Source organism: Equus quagga, chromosome 12 (genome assembly GCF_021613505.1).
Source record: "Equus quagga isolate Etosha38 chromosome 12, UCLA_HA_Equagga_1.0, whole genome shotgun sequence".
NCBI classification, from domain to species: domain Eukaryota; kingdom Metazoa; phylum Chordata; class Mammalia; order Perissodactyla; family Equidae; genus Equus; species Equus quagga.
In genome coordinates, this window is record NC_060278.1 from 15,793,415 (window position 1) to 15,812,941 (window position 19,527).

The 19,527-nt window shown below is 40.6% G+C and overlaps 1 protein-coding gene across 6 annotated transcripts in view; it reads right to left on the minus strand.

The window, feature by feature from the left end:
- The window catches only part of CACNB2 (calcium voltage-gated channel auxiliary subunit beta 2), a 351,929-nt gene that overhangs the window by 51,142 nt on the left and 281,260 nt on the right, over positions 1-19,527 (minus strand). The window lies entirely within an intron of this gene.

Below are 19,527 nucleotides of genomic sequence, written 5' to 3' on the forward strand. Positions count from 1 at the left end.
GGGAATCAGCTTTATAGAGCATACAAGTAGGAAGGAAGAACAGCCTAACCCCATCCCCCAGCATCTTTACTTCGGGAACGATATTTCTAAAATCAGAATGGAGAGCAGTCAAAGTGGAGGGAAAAAAAAAAAGACACAGCCAAGGTAAGAGAGCTTATCAGCTTGAGAGAAAGACCCCAGGATGCTAACCAAATGACAATGTCGCTTCTGATTCCCTGAACTCACTTCAGCTCTATCTACTCAAGCAGCGTGTCCATAATGGACAATATCTTCCCCATCAATTCCATTCATATAGGTTCAAGAACAAGGGATTTCAAACGGAGCAGGATTTGAAAGCCAATTCTGCCATTTACTTGGTGAGTGGCCTGAGTAAATTCCTTACTCTTGCTGAGCATGTTTTCTCACGACTAAAATGAGAGTGATAACCAACGTGGCGGGGTTGTTAGGAGTTTGCAGAAAAGGCACGTCACAAAGCCAGGCTAGCGTTCAGGGTAGAGTGAGCTTGATAAATGGGCACTTGCTAAATACCAAAATAAATACTATACATAAATAAATATTTCCCCATATTCACTCATCTATTAAGGCCCACCAAAAATCACTTCCTGGGGCCGGCCCAGTGGTGCAGCAGTTAAGTTCGCATGTTCCGCTTCTCGGCGGCCCGGGGTTCGCCAGTTTGGACCCCAGGTGTGGACATAGCACCGCTTGGCAAGCCATGCTGTGGTAGGCATCCACCATACAAAGTGGAGGAAGATGGGCACGGACGTTAGCTCAGGGCCAGTCTTCCTCAGCAAAAAGAGGAGGATTGGCAGCAGATGTTAGCCCAGGGCTGATCTTCCTCAAAAAAGAAAAAAAAAATCACTTCCTCTGTGCTCTTCCACTGTAACCCTCCTTGGACCAAGCTAGTTAACAGAGTTTAATACCTGCCATATGCTGTGTGCTAAATCCCTGTGATATTCAAGATGTTTTTCTCCAGGGTGGAGTCTTTCCTGTTCTCTAGGATATGAGAAAATGGTAAGGTTTTCCCTATTCATTTTACCTACAGTATCCTATCTGCCAAGTCCTGATTTCCTTTGACAGTCCTCAGATATAGAAGCGTTTTTTTTTCTTTTAAACCAACTTGAAGTCCCAAGGAAACATCGCTTAAGGGATCTTTGAATTTTTATCCCATGAAACCATTTTTTATCAAATGCATCCTGCTTTCAGTTGACATCTGCATTTTTAGCCTCCTCACTATGGTCCAGGGCCTCATAGGATTGCTTCCTCTCATCATTCTGGGCTGTCGCGCTGGTTCCCACACAGACGCTCACTTTCAGTCTGGAAGCCTGCCATATTTTATGGTTTTCCAGCATCGCTTCTCTAACCGGGGCCTGGGACGTGGTTCAGCTCACCCCTACTTCACTCTCAAGAGGTCCATCATCACAGTTTGTGACCATTACTGATTACTGGGGCAATTATGTTTTGAGGCAAGTGGCCATTTACTCTCTTTTTTGTTGTTGTTCCCTTCTTAAGGTAAAGCAAAGTCCTGAGAAGGAACAACAAACAGGTGCTCAGCAACCTTGGCCCTATGAGGCCTCTCGGGAACACCAGGCCAGAGAGGACTGGGACGACAGACAGACACAGAGAGAGCTCTAAGACACGCTGGGATCCAGAGGCGTTCTGGCCTTGAGGGAAGCAAAGCTGGTCCAGGCCCCTGGACTAAAAGTAATGGCGAGCTCTGAGCAGTGTTCCATGGAGTAACTTTAAGGAGTTTAACTAGCCTTAAAGTTATTCTGGGAGCATTCTAACTCTGGTTTGCAAGTTTATTACTCTGGACAGATTCCTCTTCTCCATCCCTCTCCTGTAGCAGCTGTTGCAGCATCAGCTCTTCGCAGCATCGCTAAGGACTCTTTGGCTTCGAATGTGTTGCTCAGGGCGTTTCACTCAATTTATAGCTCTCAGGGTGGACTGCTTTAATGGATGATTGTGTTTGGTTGTAAATACAGCAGAAGGCTGCAGAAGATCCAAACCACCTGGTTTCAGCACCTCCCTCCCACCTGGACTCCAGCAACATTACAACCTGGCCTGAAGACCTAGAAGGATGGCCCAGCAACATCCACGCAACCCCCAAACTGTCCTCCTCCTAGATGCTTCTGCTCTGACTCATACCCTCTAAGCCCCACCATAACGTCCTTCCTGGGGCTGCCATGTGCTCTACTCTGCTTCGAGATGGATGCCTGGGTCCAGTAATTAACGGACATGCATGGGAGCCAATCTGGTAGGTCCAGGGGGATGTCTGTGGACAGTCCTGCAGCCATAGGACTCAATTTTTTTCACAACCAAAGGAATTTCCATTAGTAGCACAAACACCAGGACTGTGGAAGCCCATGGGCTCCTGTCAGAGACACATTTGAGGTTTATAGCAGGAGAAACTTTCATTTTCTCACAACCTTCTAGAATCACTAGACCTAAGGCCATCAGAAAGCAATTACTGTATGTAGGAGATTAACTTAAAAAAATCTTTTTGGATCCAGCAATTCCACTTCTGGAAATATATCCAAAGGACAAGAAAACACTACGTCAAAGGGCTATCTTGCACCCCCTTGTCACAGCAGCATTATTTACAACAGCCAAGACATGGAAACAACCTAAGTGTCCATCGATGGACAAATGGATAAAGAATGCAGTATATATATACACAACGGAATATTATTCAGCCATTAAAAGGAAGGAAATCCTGCCATTTGCAACAATATGGACGAACCTTGAGGGTATTATGCTAAGTGAGATAAGTCAGAGAAAGACAAATACCATCTGATCTCACTTATATGTGGAATCTCAAAAAACAAAACAAAACAAAAACTCTTTCGTGGTTAAGTAGAATAAAACAGATTATCACAAATTCATGACACTATTTCTAGTTTTCTTCCTAAAAAAGAACTTAATGAGTTAATAGTGAAACTAATCATTTTAATGATACAACGAAATGTTTACCTTTGGTTCATTAAAAATGTGCTAAGAATAGAATACCTACTGTTCAAAAGCAAAATAAAATTCACTCAAATAAAAATAAAATTCTGATCATAATTAATAGTTACTTGAATTTTCATATACTGGTTTCTTCATTTCTTAATACAGATGTATTTTACTATGCTAAATAGTAAAGTATATTTTTCCAGTTTCAATCAGAAACCATTAATAGCTAATAACATAGAATGAAAATCAATAGTTTGTTTTAATGTTTATAATAGATTTGTCTTAAATATTAACTACCTACAACTTGCAACATTTTTAAAAGAAGTTTAAAGAAAAATATGACCTAGATACCTATTATAAGAGACTACAGAAAAGAGAGCTTAAAAATCTAATCTGTGTTTTGGGGGCCAGCCCGGTGGTGCAATGGTTAGGTTCACATGCTCTGCTTTGGCAGCCTGGGGTTCACAGTTCAGATCCCGGGTGCAGACCTAAGTATCACTTGGCAAGCCATGCTGTGGCAGGCATTCCACATAAAATGGAGGAAGATGGGCACAGCTGTTAGCTCAGGGCCAGTCTTCCCCAGCAAAAAGAGGAGGATTAGCAGTGGATGTTAGCTCAGGGCTACTGTTTCAAAAAAAAAAATCTAATCACTGTTTTGACCTACGTTCTTGTGGTACATGATAATTTCCTATAAAATGTGCTATACTCCTCTATCATTTTAAATGACTCAAGTGGGAGTACAGCCATTGAGTCTTACATGGGAAATACTCAGGAACCCACAAGATTGTGATGCACTTTCAGGAATAAGATCACAGCTATCTGCTTAATTTATTACATAATAATACTTCAGTTCCCAGGTTACAACTTCTCAGTATCATTTTGCTACTTTCGGTGATAAGCAAAAATCCTTCCAACATAGAGTGAAAATCTTCGACTTTATTTTATTCCTTATATATAAGCAAAAGATTCCACAGTGTGTTGTGAAAAATCTTGCCTTGAGTCTTGCCAATCATTGTACTTTAAAAAACACTCTTTGCTTAATTTAGCATACACTACCAAGGGGAGTCTGACAATTCTTTAATAGCAAAACATGTCAAAGCACAGTGATAAAAAGAACATAACACCTGATTACGCATTCTGATAAATGAACACTGAGTCAGACTGAATAAGTAAACAATCAGAGATTTGTCACAAGAAAAAATTTACATATACAGTAAACTGATTTGAGAAATTCACATTTCTTCTTCAGAATTGATTCCCTTTAATGATTACTTATTAAGTACATGCTTACTATCTGGAGGCCCTGCCCTCATAGCTTATCTTATATTCTAGTGGGTGAGATATCAGAAGGAGGATCGTTGACCATTTCAAAGAATGAATAAAGTAAAACCAAGTTATGTGAGTAGAAAGTAAGAATGGAGGGAGGGTGGACAGGCAACATGAAGTGAGGTGCTTAGGGAAAGCTTCTCAATGATTCATTCAGTCAGTCAGTCATTCATTCATTCTGTGTCAGGCAGTGTTCTGGACAGTTGGGATACATCAGTGAACAACAGAAACTAAGATCCCCTGCCCTCTAAGAGCTTACATTCTCAAGGGGAGAGACGATCATAAATAATAGACATAATAAACAAATAAAGCATATAATATATTAGAAGGTGATAAATAAGTAAATAAAAAGGAAAATAAGAACCAGGTAAAGAAAGCCAGAGTGCAAGGTAACAGGACAGGGACAATTTGAAATGGAAGGACAGGTAGCCTGCATTGAGGAGGTGACATTTGAAGAAAAGTGTGAAGGAGGTGAGGGAGCGCACATATCTGAACTCCAGGCGGAGGGAAGAGCCGGCACAGAGGCCTCGAAGTGGGAGCCGGCCAGACGTGTTGGAGGATGACAAGGGGTCAGAACGGCTAAATGGAGGGACCCAGGAAAAGAACAGAAGATGAGGTCAGAGCTCAGGGTACATGTGGCTCTGCAGGTCATAGTCTAGATTTTCAGCTTTTGTTCCAAGTGAGATGAGAAATCCCTGGAGGGTTTGCAGCAGAGGAGTGATGTGGTCTGACACATTAAAAGGACTTTGGTGGCTGCTGAATTGAAAAGAGACTTTGGGGACTTTTGGGTGGAAACAGGGAAATCAGTTGGAAACTAACGCAGTAATCCAGATGGAGAGATGATCCTGGTGAAATCAGGGCAGCAGCGATGGAGGTAATAAAAAATGATCCAATTCTGGGTACATTTTCAAAGTTGAGCCACAGGACTAGATGACAGATTTTTTTTTTTTGTAAAGAAGATTTGCCCTGAGCTAACATCGTTGCCAATCCTCCTTTTTTAAATGTTTTCCATGAAGAAGACTAGCCCTGAGCTAACATCCGTGCCATTCTTCCTCTACTTTATATGTGGGATGCCTCCAACAGCATGGCTAATGAGTGGACTAAGTCTGCACCCGGGACCAGAACCTACGAACCCAGCCCACCAAAGCAGAGTGCATGGAACTTTAACCACTCGGCTATTGGGACGGCCCCCTGGCTGACAGATTTGATGTGGGTATGAAAGAGAGTCAATGGTGATGCCAAATGTTTTGGGCCTGACCATTAGAAGGACAGAGTACCCATCACATGATATGGGGAAGGCTACAGGTGGCAAGCAGGCAAAAATCAGGAGTTCCATTTTGAACACATAAAATTTGAGATTGTATGCAACATCCAAGTAGAGTTTGGAAGAGCGCCCAAGGTCTGAAAGTTTGGGAGCAAGATCTGGGCTAAAGATAAAAGGTTGTTAAGTCTTAGACATATTGATGGCATTTTAAGCCATGAGCCAGGATGAGATGGCCAAGGAAATGAACACACAGGGGGGCACTCCAACTACAAAAGGGCCTCAGAAGGATCCACAGCAAAGGAGAATGAAGCTAAGACTGTAGTTACCAGGAAAAAAGTGTTTCAAAGAGAAGTAAGGGATCAACTATGCCAAATACTGCTAATGGTCAAATATGAGGGCTTAGAATTGCCATGTGGATTCTGCAACCTAGAGGTCACTGTTGACAATTCAAGAGCTTGCTGGAAATGAAAGGCATATCAGAGTTAAGAGACAATAAAAGGAGAAGAATTGGACAAAGTGAGTAGAGACAATTTTTTCTTTTTTTTTTTTTTTTTGTGAGGAAGATTGCCTTGAGCTAACACCTGTTGTGAATCCTCCTCTTTTTGCTTGAGGGAGATTGTCACTGAGCTAACATCTGTGCCAATCTTCCTCTATTTTATGTGGGATGCTGCCACAGGGAGGCTTGACGAGCCATGCTAGGTCTGCGCCCAGGATCCGAACCTGTGAACCTAGGGTCACTGAAGCAGAGTGTGCGAACCTAACCACTACACACCGGGCTGGCTCCAAGAGACAATTCTTTTAAGGAATTTTGCTACAAAAGGGAGAAAGAAATGAAGTAGTAGGTGGCAGGAGAAGTGAGTCAAGGTTTTTTTCTTTTAAAGCAGGAGAAATGACAACTTACGTCTATGCTGATGGGAACAATCCAGTAGAGAGGAAAAATGTGATGACATATGAATAAGAGGACAGAACTGCTGGAACAACGTCCCTACTTAGGAAGAGGAGGCAGTGGGATCCAGTGCTTATGGAGAGGATGTGGCCTTAGACAGAGGCGGGGGTTCATTTCTGGAAAGGAGGCAGCACGTCTAAGTGCAGATGCTGGCTAATGAGGTGATGGAATGTCATCGTGTAACTGTTGCAGATTCTCAGTGGAAGAGGAAGACGGGAGTAAAGACAGGTAAGAAGGCATCAGAGATTTGAGAAGGGAGGAAATGATGCAAGTTAGTCATCCAAGACGGTGGAAGATTAGATGGACTAGGGAACTATGGCAGGATTGCCGGGCAATATTAAAGGCCCACTTGAGAGTCAAGGGCACGGATTTACAGTAAGCTAGCCATGCCATGCTAGAATACAATGAGCATCACTACACAGATAATAGAGTTAAATGCCTAAGCCCTCATCAAAATATCACGGCTTTAAACTACTGTTTCCTATCTTGCTTTGAATTTTCTACAGCAATTTCACAGAAGAGAATATGAAAGTATGAATACGAATACATTCTCTAGATATGCAGGAGCATTCGCCTACTTCCCTGAATTGATCTCTCTACTAGGTGAGAACCGTTTTCAGGTAAACGATTTATATTCTTATTTATTTTTTATCCCAGCCTCCAAGCATTTACTATAGTGCTCAGTACACATTAATATCTCTTAAAGGACTCAATTAAGGGAGCGATTCCTTTCTGTTAGAGGAATCAATCATCAGGTGCTTACCCAGCACCCATACCAGGTAAGGCTCTGTCACCCCGAAAAACTGAATGTCTAAATCACCATGGGTGCAAGGGTGGTCTGATCAGGATTTTGTTTTATACGATTAATACACATATATGTAAGTGCAAGTGTACACAGATATTTATTAAATTTAAATTAGCCATATATTAATTAAGAATTAGGCAAAGGAATAAATGTTTAAAACAAAATATGAAATATTATCACCCTAACAGTCTCTGAAATGACTAACAATCCCAAAATAGAGTAAGCTAAAGTTGTACATGAAGTAAAAAGATACAGAATATCTGGTTTTTCTTTTTTAATAGATCATTAAAAAGTAGATACATTCTCACAATGTGTTTTGGGAACTGAATAATAGTCATCCTTAAAATATTACACTCACCTTAAAAAGCTTAACTGAAATAAAAAATGAAGGCAACATTTATGAGTGCTGAAACCAAGGTAGGGCTCAAAGTTGCAAAATCAACATGCAAAGAGAAGCAAGATTAGAATACTAATGACATATAGATTGATGGATTGATGGATCTAACTAGAGAGAAATACAGCACAATCCTTTCATTCTGCTTATCAGAGAATTGATCATTTTGGATTTGAGATCTTCAACTAAGGTATGTATAGGATTAATTATCAGTTACCAGGAAAAGCAAACATCCACGCAGAAATTTATCCAATGAGAAATCCCATATGAAGAGAGAGATTATTATGAGTAATTTCAGTGAAGTCCACTGTTACTTAGTATTAGTCAAGCATTCTCCTTCATTAAGAGCACACTGGCTTTATTTCCTGAGTGTAGTTGTCTCTCTCCAGAGCAATGTCTTCAAAAGGCATAACAGTTCCTCCAGGCCACTGGGAAAGAAACCAACACTAGGAGAAAGTGCTTGATTTTATTTATTCTGGGTTGTGAAATGTCTGTCTCCCTGCCTTCGAGGAAAGGTGAAGTAATTTTCACATAAGCCAGCATCTTACGAAGAAAAGAAGTTTATATTTAATTTTACTTTTGATTAGTCTTACCAAGCACGAGGACAGTATTTCTCAAGTTACTTAGAAGTTAATGGTATAATTTAGGACTAAGTAATTTTTACCTTAGGCTTGTTGTAAAAGCAAAAACAAAAACAAAAAAACACTAAACAACCAAAACTCCAAATTGGGTTTTAATTCAGTTATTATGAACTGAATATTTGATTAAATGAGGTCATAAGGGTGTGGCCCTAATCCAGTGGGATTGGTATCCTTATTACGGGAAGAAGAGACACGAGAGAACTCTTGCTCTTGGGTACATACAGAGGAAAGGCCATGCGAGGACTCAGGGAGAAGGGGGCCAGACACAAGCCAAGGAGGGAGGCCTCACCAGACACTGACCCTTCCAGACCATGATCCAAGACTTCTAGCCTCCAGAACGATGAGAAAATCACTTTCTGCGGCTTAAGGCACAAAGTCTATGGTATTTTTCATGGCAGCCCAAGCAGACTAAAACAGTTAGCTCAACCAAATCAATATGATGGGTTTATATTTCTACTGAAAAACATAACTTTAATCAACATTATTTTGATATCAAAGTCATTCATAACCAAAGATTATTTCTTTATCCAAAATTCCCAGACACTTTTAAGAGAAAATTATAAAAATGCCAAGTCAATAAATATTCACTCCTTTTTTTCCAACACACATTTACTCAGCATCTATTTTGTTTAAAATGCAGCATTGCCCAGTTAAAGGCCAGGATGGCACCAGATACAAGGTTTCTTTCCTTAAGCCCGTAGAGACCCTAGTCAGGGAGCTTGTGTCTACAGTGGACCAAAAGAGTTTGAAAGCTTGGATTCCTGTGTGCCTGGGTTCAGACATACTTGTTCACTCGCTTCTGCTATTGGTTTGGCTGCATCTTTTGTGTAGTCATTGCCTGCAACCCCTGAGTAACAACTTTACATTTCCATTCTTTCTCTTTGCTTATCTGTTCTCCTTCACCCACTTAGCTGTCCCAATTCTTAGCTGGTTTTCTCTAAATTATACTGTTGCTACTTTTCTTAAAGTGCAAATATTAAAAAACAAAATAAAAAGCGTGGTGCTGTAGGGCCATATCAACAGGGATCAGGCGCATCATTCTTTGAAGGACCTCAGTCCATGAAACGCAGCTCAGAAACATCCAGAACATCTAACACCGAATGGTTTTACAAGTCGCCATCAAGGTTCTGCTCAGAACTTTTATTCCATGGCAAGGATAGGAATGAAAGAATTAAGAGGAACCAATAGTGCTATTCTTTCCAAACTACTACTTTGCATTTAAATTGTTATAAAAATGTCTATTTTGTACTTATTTAGAAAATTACACACTACAAGGAATTTCTAAAGAAGCATTCCAAACAAATACAAGAAAAGCGTTTACAGAGTCCAGGCTGACAAACACAGGGAGACACATTATATTTTGCTTTAATCCTCTAATCTTCACTTTCTCCTCTACGCCAACAGCTGCAGTTTTAGCTAAGGCTGCATAGTTTCAGTGATCAAAAGTTAGGCAAGTTTATGTGTGTTTATCTCTATATTGTTTATTTTACATTGAGTACTTTGTTTTTCTTAAACAGAAAACACGCAGCAGAGTATCTCCAGGAACAAAACCAAATGTATTGGCGGGAATAAATTAGCGCAGAGAGTCGAGGGTGCCAAGCTCTGAACATGACACCCTGTCAGATCATTCACTCTCTAGAAATTTTGCCCTTTGTTGCTACCCTTACTGCAGTGTTGGAAGACTTTCCAGAGTAAAGCTTTGTGAATGACTGGCCCTGTGCTTGAGAGGGCAGAACAGGGTTCTGAGGAGTAGACACTGAAGGAAGGCAGAAATCAGCTTAACGGATGAAGAATTTTCTCATAATTTCAGATGCTATTACTGGGTTGTATTTTTACATGCAAAGTTATCATTTGAATGTCTACAATTATTCAAAGATAAACTGAGGCATATTAAAATTTTCAAGAGTTTATTTGAGCAAACATCCATTCTAATCAGGCAGCACCAAACCAGAAGTGGTTAGGAACGCCATGCACCAGGAGCTGGGGGAAAGGGTTTTATAGAGCAGACCTGGAAAGAAGCAAGGAAATTACTTGATTGGCTACAGCTTAAGCAGTTGCCTTATTTGGAAAGCGTAGTTGGCTGGTTGTGATTGGTTGTTCTTAAATTTTGTTTCCTGGAATATGAGTACATCTGTAGGAATTGACTCTGGCTTAGGTTCCGGTTTGCTTATGAAGGCTACCACAGCATAAGAGCCACCTGGCTCTAAAGGTCTCCTTGTTTAATTGCTTTGACACTTGTAATTACTGCAGAAGCATTTCAAATATCTGCTCAAGAATCTTCAGTCAAGTCAGGATATTTCCAACTTCCCCATGGCCTTTGTGAGTCAAAGTTGCAGAGAAATCTGTTGGGAGCAATGGTAGGAAGTATCACTTTGACTTACTTGGGCATATCTGCGGCAGTAGAAAAATATGACTTAGCTTGGTAGACAGACATATTTTCAAATATTATTAGACTGTAATAATCAATAATTCCCTTAATTTATTGAGTACTTATTACATAGAAGCCACTGTGTTTCAGCCTATCTCATTTAATCCCCAGAAAAACCCTATGGTCATGTGTCTACTAAGTGAGGATCCAGGATTCAAACCCAAGTCTTATTTGACGACAAAAGCACATATTCTCTCATAGCCACTGTATTGCCGTCAAGAAAGGCCAGAGCCTTTTTTGTAACACTATATTATTATAGTTTTTGTGTGTGAGGAAGATTGGCCCTGAGCTAACATCTGTACTAATCTTTCTCCATTTTATGTGGGACGCCACCACAGCATGGCTTGATGAGCAGTGCTAGGTCCATGCCTGGGATCTGATCTCATGAACCCTTGGCTGCTGAAGCAGAGTGTGCAAACTCCACCACTACTTGACCAGGCCAGCCCCATAACACTATCAGTTTCATTTATTTCTACTCATTCTCTAATATTTCTAAAATTCCTATTACAAATCATAATATCCCATGGAAATACTGTGAAGTTTACTTATTTCATAACTTCTCATGAAGTTTCACTAATTCATATTTATGATAACTCTCCGAATAATTTAAATTCACGTTCCTTGATTGTAGCTTCTAGATTTGTTCCCTTTATATTTCCCAGTTGAAATTCTTACAGAAAATATACTCAATTAAACTTTCCCTTTAAAAAAATTGACTACAAAAGTAGAAAATTTAGAAAATGCAATAAACCAAAGAAAGGAAATGTCATCTATAATTCCATCATCTAGCTAACATTTCAGAAATTATACACATGCTTTTTAAAAAACAGAAATAGTATATTGAACATACAATTTTGTAACCAGTCTATTTCATTTAAAAAGCTGTTGTCTTTCCATTTCACTTTTTTTATTCTTTTTATTTTTTAAAGATTTTATTTTTTTCCTTTTTCTCCCCAAAGCCCCCTGGTACATAGTTGTATATTTTAGTTGTGGGTCCTTCTAGTTGTGGCATGTGGGATGCCACCTCAGCATGGCTTGATGAGTGGTGCCATGTCCGCACCCAGGATTTGAACTGGGAAAACCCTGGGCCACCGAAGTGGAGCGTGTAAACTTAACCACTCGGCTACGGGGCCAGCCTCATCCATTTCATTTTTAATGGCTGTACATCACCATACCCACTGATCATATGGCTTATTTAACCAATTAGATAACCTGTCAGTTCCCCAGAAAGCTGAAGCTGAGGCAAAGAGTTTATACAGGAGTACAATTCCAGGGAATAGAAGGGAGGGACAAGAGTAAAGCAAAGAAGGAGAAAAAGAAATAAAATAATATGAGGACCCATCATTGACTTGCTGCCAGTAGACATGATTGATTGCTGAATCCTTCTGCGAAGCCACATAAACCATGTCACAGGACAGTCTGTCAGAAGGAGAATGTTACTTAACACCTATAATCACCCACTGGTCAAAGGTGTGTCCCCTTGGGTATGGACTCCCCTGTGCTTCTGTGCAATCTCCTCACCAACAGGGAAGACCTGGAGTGGGGAGTGAAGTGAACAGGAGGCGAGGTGGAGAAAGAGCCCATGCAGAGGGACTGCCACAGGGATGGGTGGAACCAGAGGCAGGTGAGGCTGACAGCATCTCAAGGGTACATAAGAGGTGTCTACACTCTGATTAGGCATTTGGTTTTTGCTATTTAACAACACACATTATCTAAGTGGGTTCAGGCTGCTATAACAAAGTACCATAAACTGCATGGCTTATAAACAACAGAAATTTATTATCACTGTACTGTAAGGGGAAGTCTGAGATCCGGAGGCCAGCATATTCAGGATCTGGTGAGACCCCCTCTTCTGGTGGCAGACTTCATCTTCTTGTTTTATCCTCACATGGTGGAAAACAGGGAGCGGGAGCTCTCTGGGGTCCCTTTTATAAGGGCACCAATCCCATTCGTGAGTGCCCCACCCTCATGACCTCAGCATGTATCCAAGGCCCCACCTGTTAATACCCTCATCCTGGGGAGTAAGGATTTCAACATATAAATTTGGTGGGGGGGACACAAACATTCAGTCCATTGCACACATTTAAGCATTTTATCCTTAATTATTTCCTTAGATAAATTCTTAGATCAAAAGGTGTCTACATCTGAAAAGATTTATATATATTACCAAATTGCCTTCTGGAACGATGTGCTAATTCTTTTGCCCACTGACAGGAGATAAAATCCTGGGGGCCAGCCCAGTGGCATAGTGGTTAAGTGCACATGCTGCGCTTCGGCGGCCTGGGGTTTGCGGGTTCAGATCCCAGGTGCAGACCTACACACCACCGCTCACTAACCCATGCTGTGGCAGTGTCCTACATACAAAATAGAGAAAGACTGGCACGGATGTTAGCTCTAGGCAAATCTTCCTCACCAAAAAAAAAAATTATGTATTTTCTCTTGGCTCTGACTATAGATCCTAAGCTCTGGGAGACACGATGATAGGCTGAAGATATAACAGTTCTGCATTCTGTTTTCTGCAGTTGGACTATTACACTTGATGGAATTAGCTCAATAACCAAAGAACTTCCTCCTTAATTCATCAAGTATTTATTGGGTTCCCCTACGTGCAAGGTTCCCTCTTTAAGGGAACACAGAGCCCAACAAGAGAAATGTGGTTTTCGCTCTGTGAGGTTGACACTCTGGCAGGAGACAAACACAGAAGAAGTGACACCATCACTGTACCTGTGCTAAGTTGTACAAAGGAGATGCATTATATATGATGGTGCTTTGCATAGTTAGCGCTTAAACTGAGGGACTTGCTTTATTCTAGAGGGTCACGGAGAACCAGCCTTTCAGTAACCAGGTTGGTAACCAAAAAAGAAAAAAAATCCCACATCTCTAATATTTCAAAAACAAATTAAAAAATGAGTTGTGATCCTCAAAGAATTTGAGCAATTTTTTTTAATCAAGCCTTTATAAACTTAGCCAAGAGAGTGTTGGCCCCTTCAAGAAGGTATTCCTGGAAAAAAATGTACATTTATTCCAGGATTGCTTCCACCGTCTGAAAGTTATTTAAAATGCATTTTCTGAAAGTGTTGATAAAATCAAAAGTATAATATTTTGAATGCCCTTAATACTGATAACTCATTTTCCTTGATGACAAGTTAGTTTTTCTGAAACAGCCCAGAGTTATTCAAAGCCAAGTTTAATGGAGAATGATCAACCTGGGAGATATACTTTTTAAATTAAAACCATCGCCTGACTCTAAAAGTAATGCCCTGTCTTCCCTGTCTACTTCATGCACTGCCTCAGAAGACAGTCATGACAATCCGTCAACACCTTTGGAGAGAAAGTCAGTCCTCACCATGGGTCCCCAAAGGTTTCTTAATTTTTTAGGGTTCCCATAAGCCACCTTCTTGGAATTTTTATTAAGAACTCCAGGTATGCTTGCAGAAATTTCTCAGCACGGATCTGTCAAGAAATGGGATCACAGACTCTGTGGTTATGTTTACTCTTGGCAGAAAAAATGAGGGAAAGGATTTCAGAAATATATATATATATATATACACATATGTGTGTGTATATATATATATAATCTGTCTATATATCTATATATATCCTACAAAATCAGATCTACTTTTCAAAAGAAATGCTCAATATTAACCACAATTTTAGGCACCCAAGTATTCATTGATTTGTAAGATTTTTTTTCCTCCAATATGCAATAGAAGAATTTGGGAGAAGTAGTAACAAAGAAATGATCTACAATTTACTTCTTTCCTTTTGTGTATCTTGCTCATTTTATTTAAATTCAGGTCTCATGCGAGGTTTCCCATAATTGTTTAGGCTCATAAGTAATATAGTCTACCAACAGGTAAGTAGTCCACCCAAGCAGAGAAAAGACTTGAAGGGTGTTTTTTCCTACCTAGCTCTTTTTTCCTCCCAGCTTGACTGATGTATAATTGAGAAATAAAACTGTAAGATATTTAAATTGTACAACATAATGATTTGATAAATGTATACATTGTGAAAGGATCCCCCCATCAAGTTAATTAACACATCCATCACCTCACATATCTACCTCTTTTTTCTGAGAAGACTACGTTTTATTCTCTTAGCAAATTTCAAATATACAACAGAATGTTATCAAACTATAGTCACTATGTTATACATTAGAGCCTCAGAGCTTATTCATCTTATAACTGAAAGTTTGTACCTTTGTACCAACCTTTCCTGCCCCCCCCCCAAAATGACACTTTTTAATGGGTGGGCCCAGTATGAGCTCCAGTATAGCTACTGATAGTCCTGGAGGGAACTTTCAGCCTGGACCTTTCTGCAGACAACAAAAGAATTAAGAAAAATGGATCCCCCATAATACAATGAAAAATGTGTCTAACATATCCTATTGCAACATAAGCACAATTATATATAAGTAAATTATAAATGGTACATAGCGAAGTTTTATATTAATTGCCACTTATTCCTTCTATAGTTGGGTGGCTCAGAAATCCTGCATCCTGACCCACTACTGCTGTGTTTTCTCACATGTCTAGGCTTGGCTGGCACATTTCGGCTCAGGATGGCAGCTTTGCCTGTCTAGAAGGTCCCTTATTACTACAGTCAGCCTGTTTGCAGTTGCCTGAAGTTCACTGTAAATAAACACTTTATCAAATTTATACAAAAAGGATGTCTCCTCCTCCTGTTCTAAAAACAAACAAACAAAAACCTGATACTAATTACTCAGAAACCAGAGAACATCCTCCTTTCTATTGCGTGGCCCTTTAGCTTTCTGCCTCCTGCTCTGTGTTCTTCCGATAGCCCACGGTCTTCCTCAAGCTTAAAAGTAGCCAGACTTGCTTCCCAACTGGGTCATGCATGGATATAAACATGGATGTCACCATCACCCGGATCCCCACTACATCCTCTCCTTTGTTATAACCATGTAAGGATGTTTACTACTCATGCATTTTATGCTCAGTATCAAGCAGCTACGCCAACATGCCACATGTTTTTCACTGTATACATTTTAAATATCTTTAACAAGTTCTAGAGAACATCACAATTGCAACCTATCCTTAAAGGAAAATTAAAATTGAAAAATTCATAACAATTCTGCGCTGTGGTTAAATCAAAGTCAGGGCTCTGCCCAGTGGTTGAATGGGAAGGTGGAACAGGATGCAGTCATTGTATTACTGAGAAGGCCTGGGTGAGTCCAACCTTGGCCATGAACCAGCTGTGTGACCCAGTGCATGGAAAGCTTTCTAGGCGCACTTCCCATGTCTTAAAGAAGGTTTTGTGAATCTGAAGTGAGCTGGAACACACAAAACTCTCAGCGCAGTTCCTGGCACAGAGACATATTCAAAAAATGGTAATCATCAAAATATGAGGTGTCAGAGGATCCTTCTCAACCAATCCTGAGTTCTGACAGCCTAGTACTAGTGGATAAACAGTAAGATTTGCTTATTTGGGGGAGGTGGGGGTCAAGAGAAGTATCAATAAGATGCCTCTTGATCCAGAGATCAGTTATTTCGGCCAGACTCATAGAAAGTGGTCCATGGCTGAGCATCCAGCCCAACACTTTGTAGGCACCACCAGAGTATGGAAGCCAATGTTGAGTTTGATCCTTCAAAAGACAAGGTAGTTGCCTTCACGGCTACAAGCTCATCTACCTAGGCCTCCTGAGACTGTGAGCTCTTAGTGAGTAAGAGGCACGGATGAGGAAAACAGTTGGCGAGCCTGGCATCCTTACCTTCCTGCAGCCTAACAATTCACACTGATGGTCTAATGGCCCCTTAGTTCACGAGCCTGACTAAGCACCTGGACTGCTGCCAGAAAGTGACTCCGGAACTGGAGTCCACAGTCCTGAAAGGCACCCTGCCTCTGTCCCTCGCTTCCTTGAATGTGAGACAGCAGGTCTGCAGGTGCCCTTCACTTCTAACATGTGATGATCCTGTGAGCTGTGGCAGCGGTCAGATCTGCAGTGTTCCCCGATTCACCGGGAGAGCTCCTTGCTGCCAAAAAGTCTCGCTACATATTTTTAAAAGGCTCATTTTCTGTGTGAGAAATTTCAGTGAAATACCTTGAAACGTAACATTTCATCAACTTGACAATTAGAATTAAAAGAGCCCTTAGTGAGCAAATCCAGCTCTCTCATTTTAAAAATGAAGATGAAGCCAAGCAATTTTGGGTCTTGGTCAAGGTCACAGACATTGCGTGGCAGGGAGCTGCATCTGGGGCTCTGAGCTCCTTGTCCAATGACACCCTGGCCCTGGTTCTGAGACATGGAAGACACAATTGAAACCTCAGGATACTATTTTTAACTTGACATGGTAGTTTTCAGTTACTATTTTGCAGCCAGAAAAAAAGATAATTATTTTTAAGAAGTAAGAACTGCTGAAAAGTCAGTTTGCTTCCCCACTTTGGCTATTTAAAGCAAGTTACGTTAATTCTGTGTGACCGTGTGACTGAGAGGAGAAGGCACCCATCTCTGGCTTCACTTCCTAACACACCAGTGCACCAGACGAGTATTGACTGATGGCTTCAGACACTAATAAGTCCTAGGAAAATGCTTTGCATGCGTCATTAAGGCTATTTCTGGGCTTGCTGTCTTGTATTGAATATAAACCAGCACTGCTGATTCTGAATTTAAATGTGATTTCATTGCAAGAAGGAGAGAGCATAAAATATTACTTTCAGAGCTTGGGTGGAGGCAATATTAAAATAAAAAAGACTGGTGGTAAATCTATAGGCTTTTATAAGATAATTGAAACACTGCTATCTAAAGCATGCATTTATTTCCATTGCAGATGTATCACACCACAGTATACCAAATAGAATCATCTGTAACACTTAAAATTAAGGGTACTGGGCCTCACCTGAAAAGCATTGCTCTAAATTGCCAGCGGGTGGAGCCATAGCATGAATATTTTTTTACTGATGACCTTTAAAAGCACTGTAGTTGACTCTCAGGCATGTTCACGATTAAGAGCCACTGATACCACAAACAGCAATGCAGATTCTGCTGCACCGCTGGAACGTCTGCCCATGCTCAGCAATGGGAACCTCCATGTGAAGAGAGAATGTATTCTGTGGCAGTGATGCTCAAACTTTGTTTCCCATCAGATTCAGCTTCTGGGGGTGGGGCTTGTCAAAAATACAAATGGCAAGGCTCACCCCTAACCTAAAACCCTGAAATTACTGCAGAAAGGTGGGCTCAGGTAGCTGTATTTTTAACAGAGCTATACAGAATACTCAGAAGCACCCAGAGTTTGGGAACTAAAACTTTCTGAAAGATTTGCTAAAAGGCCACTTGTTTTCTAAAATTGACTGAAATTACTAAACCAAGGTTATTAAGGACATGGAGCTGTATCAGACACAATTTTAAACCAGACCTCATTTAAACCGAGGTCACTAAAGCTCTTCTTATCAACTCCCCACACCCCCACCCTTTGTGTTGACATTAGAATAAGTAGGTGGCTTATATCATGGAGCCAAGGGAGGCAGATAAGATGTCCAAAAATTGAAACTCCTTATTCAAAAATGGTTCAGCTAGTCAGTCATGGGCTTTAAGAAGACAGAAGAGGAAGTGAAGCCAGGAAGGTATCTTACACCAAAAGCAAATGGAGGAAACTAAAGCTCTAAGGTGCAGCTGAGATCAAAGAGTAGATGGAGTAGGAATGATGGTTGCGAAGGAGCCCAATAGAGAGATGACAGTAGCTAAACAGGGAGATACCGGAGTTTAACGTTTCTGAGTGGGCCATATTTGTTACTCTTTGTGTAGGTATTCTGAAAGGAGTTAAGCAGAAAAACAAATGTGCGCTGATGTTATGATGACGGATGGTTGGTGCATATTTGTATGGGAACTTTACAACTCATAAAATGTCTTACAGACATTTCATCATTCACAACATACATCTCTCTATCTAGCAATTTCTTCTTTATCTCAACTATAAATTGAAAATTTCAAGATCCCTTCTGAGTCAGAATGTGAAACGCTTTCGGTAGGTAAATTAAGTGTTACTACTCCCACTTTGCATATGAAGAAAATCAGATGGCAGACCCCAAACCACATGGCTATTTGTGGTCAAGAGTGGACTCTGGCCCATAATTCCAACCCCACTACATTGTAATTTCTGCTCTAATTTAAGCTTTTGCTAACTCGTGCTCCAGAGGAAGTGGAAAATCCAAACACTTAAACGAAGGGCAGTTTAATAAAGACCAGTGGCAGCAGGATAATGCTATGTTGGAGATAATTATCCTAACAAGAATCAATCAAGATGTTAAAATAAGTATTTTAATAACATTTTGTGAGGAAAAAGGTAGTTCTTTTTTATCCTGTGCCAATAATTCCTTAATTTTAAGGTCTTCCAGAAACACTGATAGGACAAACTTCCCAGTTCTTGCATTTAACGCCTTCCATTTGAGCACGCCACGTGCGTGAGACTTGAAGTGGAGTCTGCCATGGCATCACGGCTCCTATTTGGAACCAGGAGAACGGAAACTCGCATGCGTGGTTCATACATTCATACCATTCTTGCCTTGCATGTCTGTCTCCTTGACCAGACTGAGTTCCTTTAAGGGCAGATGGTGTTTCCTTTATCTTTTCATTCTGCCACCACCACCCTCTGCACCCAGCATTCAGCAAAGATTTCAACAAATATTGGAATGCGGACCATGTGCCAGACACTGAAGACGCCAAGCTAAACACTTAAGAAAATCAGTTTAAAGAAGTGAAGAATCTGCTGAACTGTATAATTTTGGTGTGACCAAACTGAAGCAGGTCCAGAGAA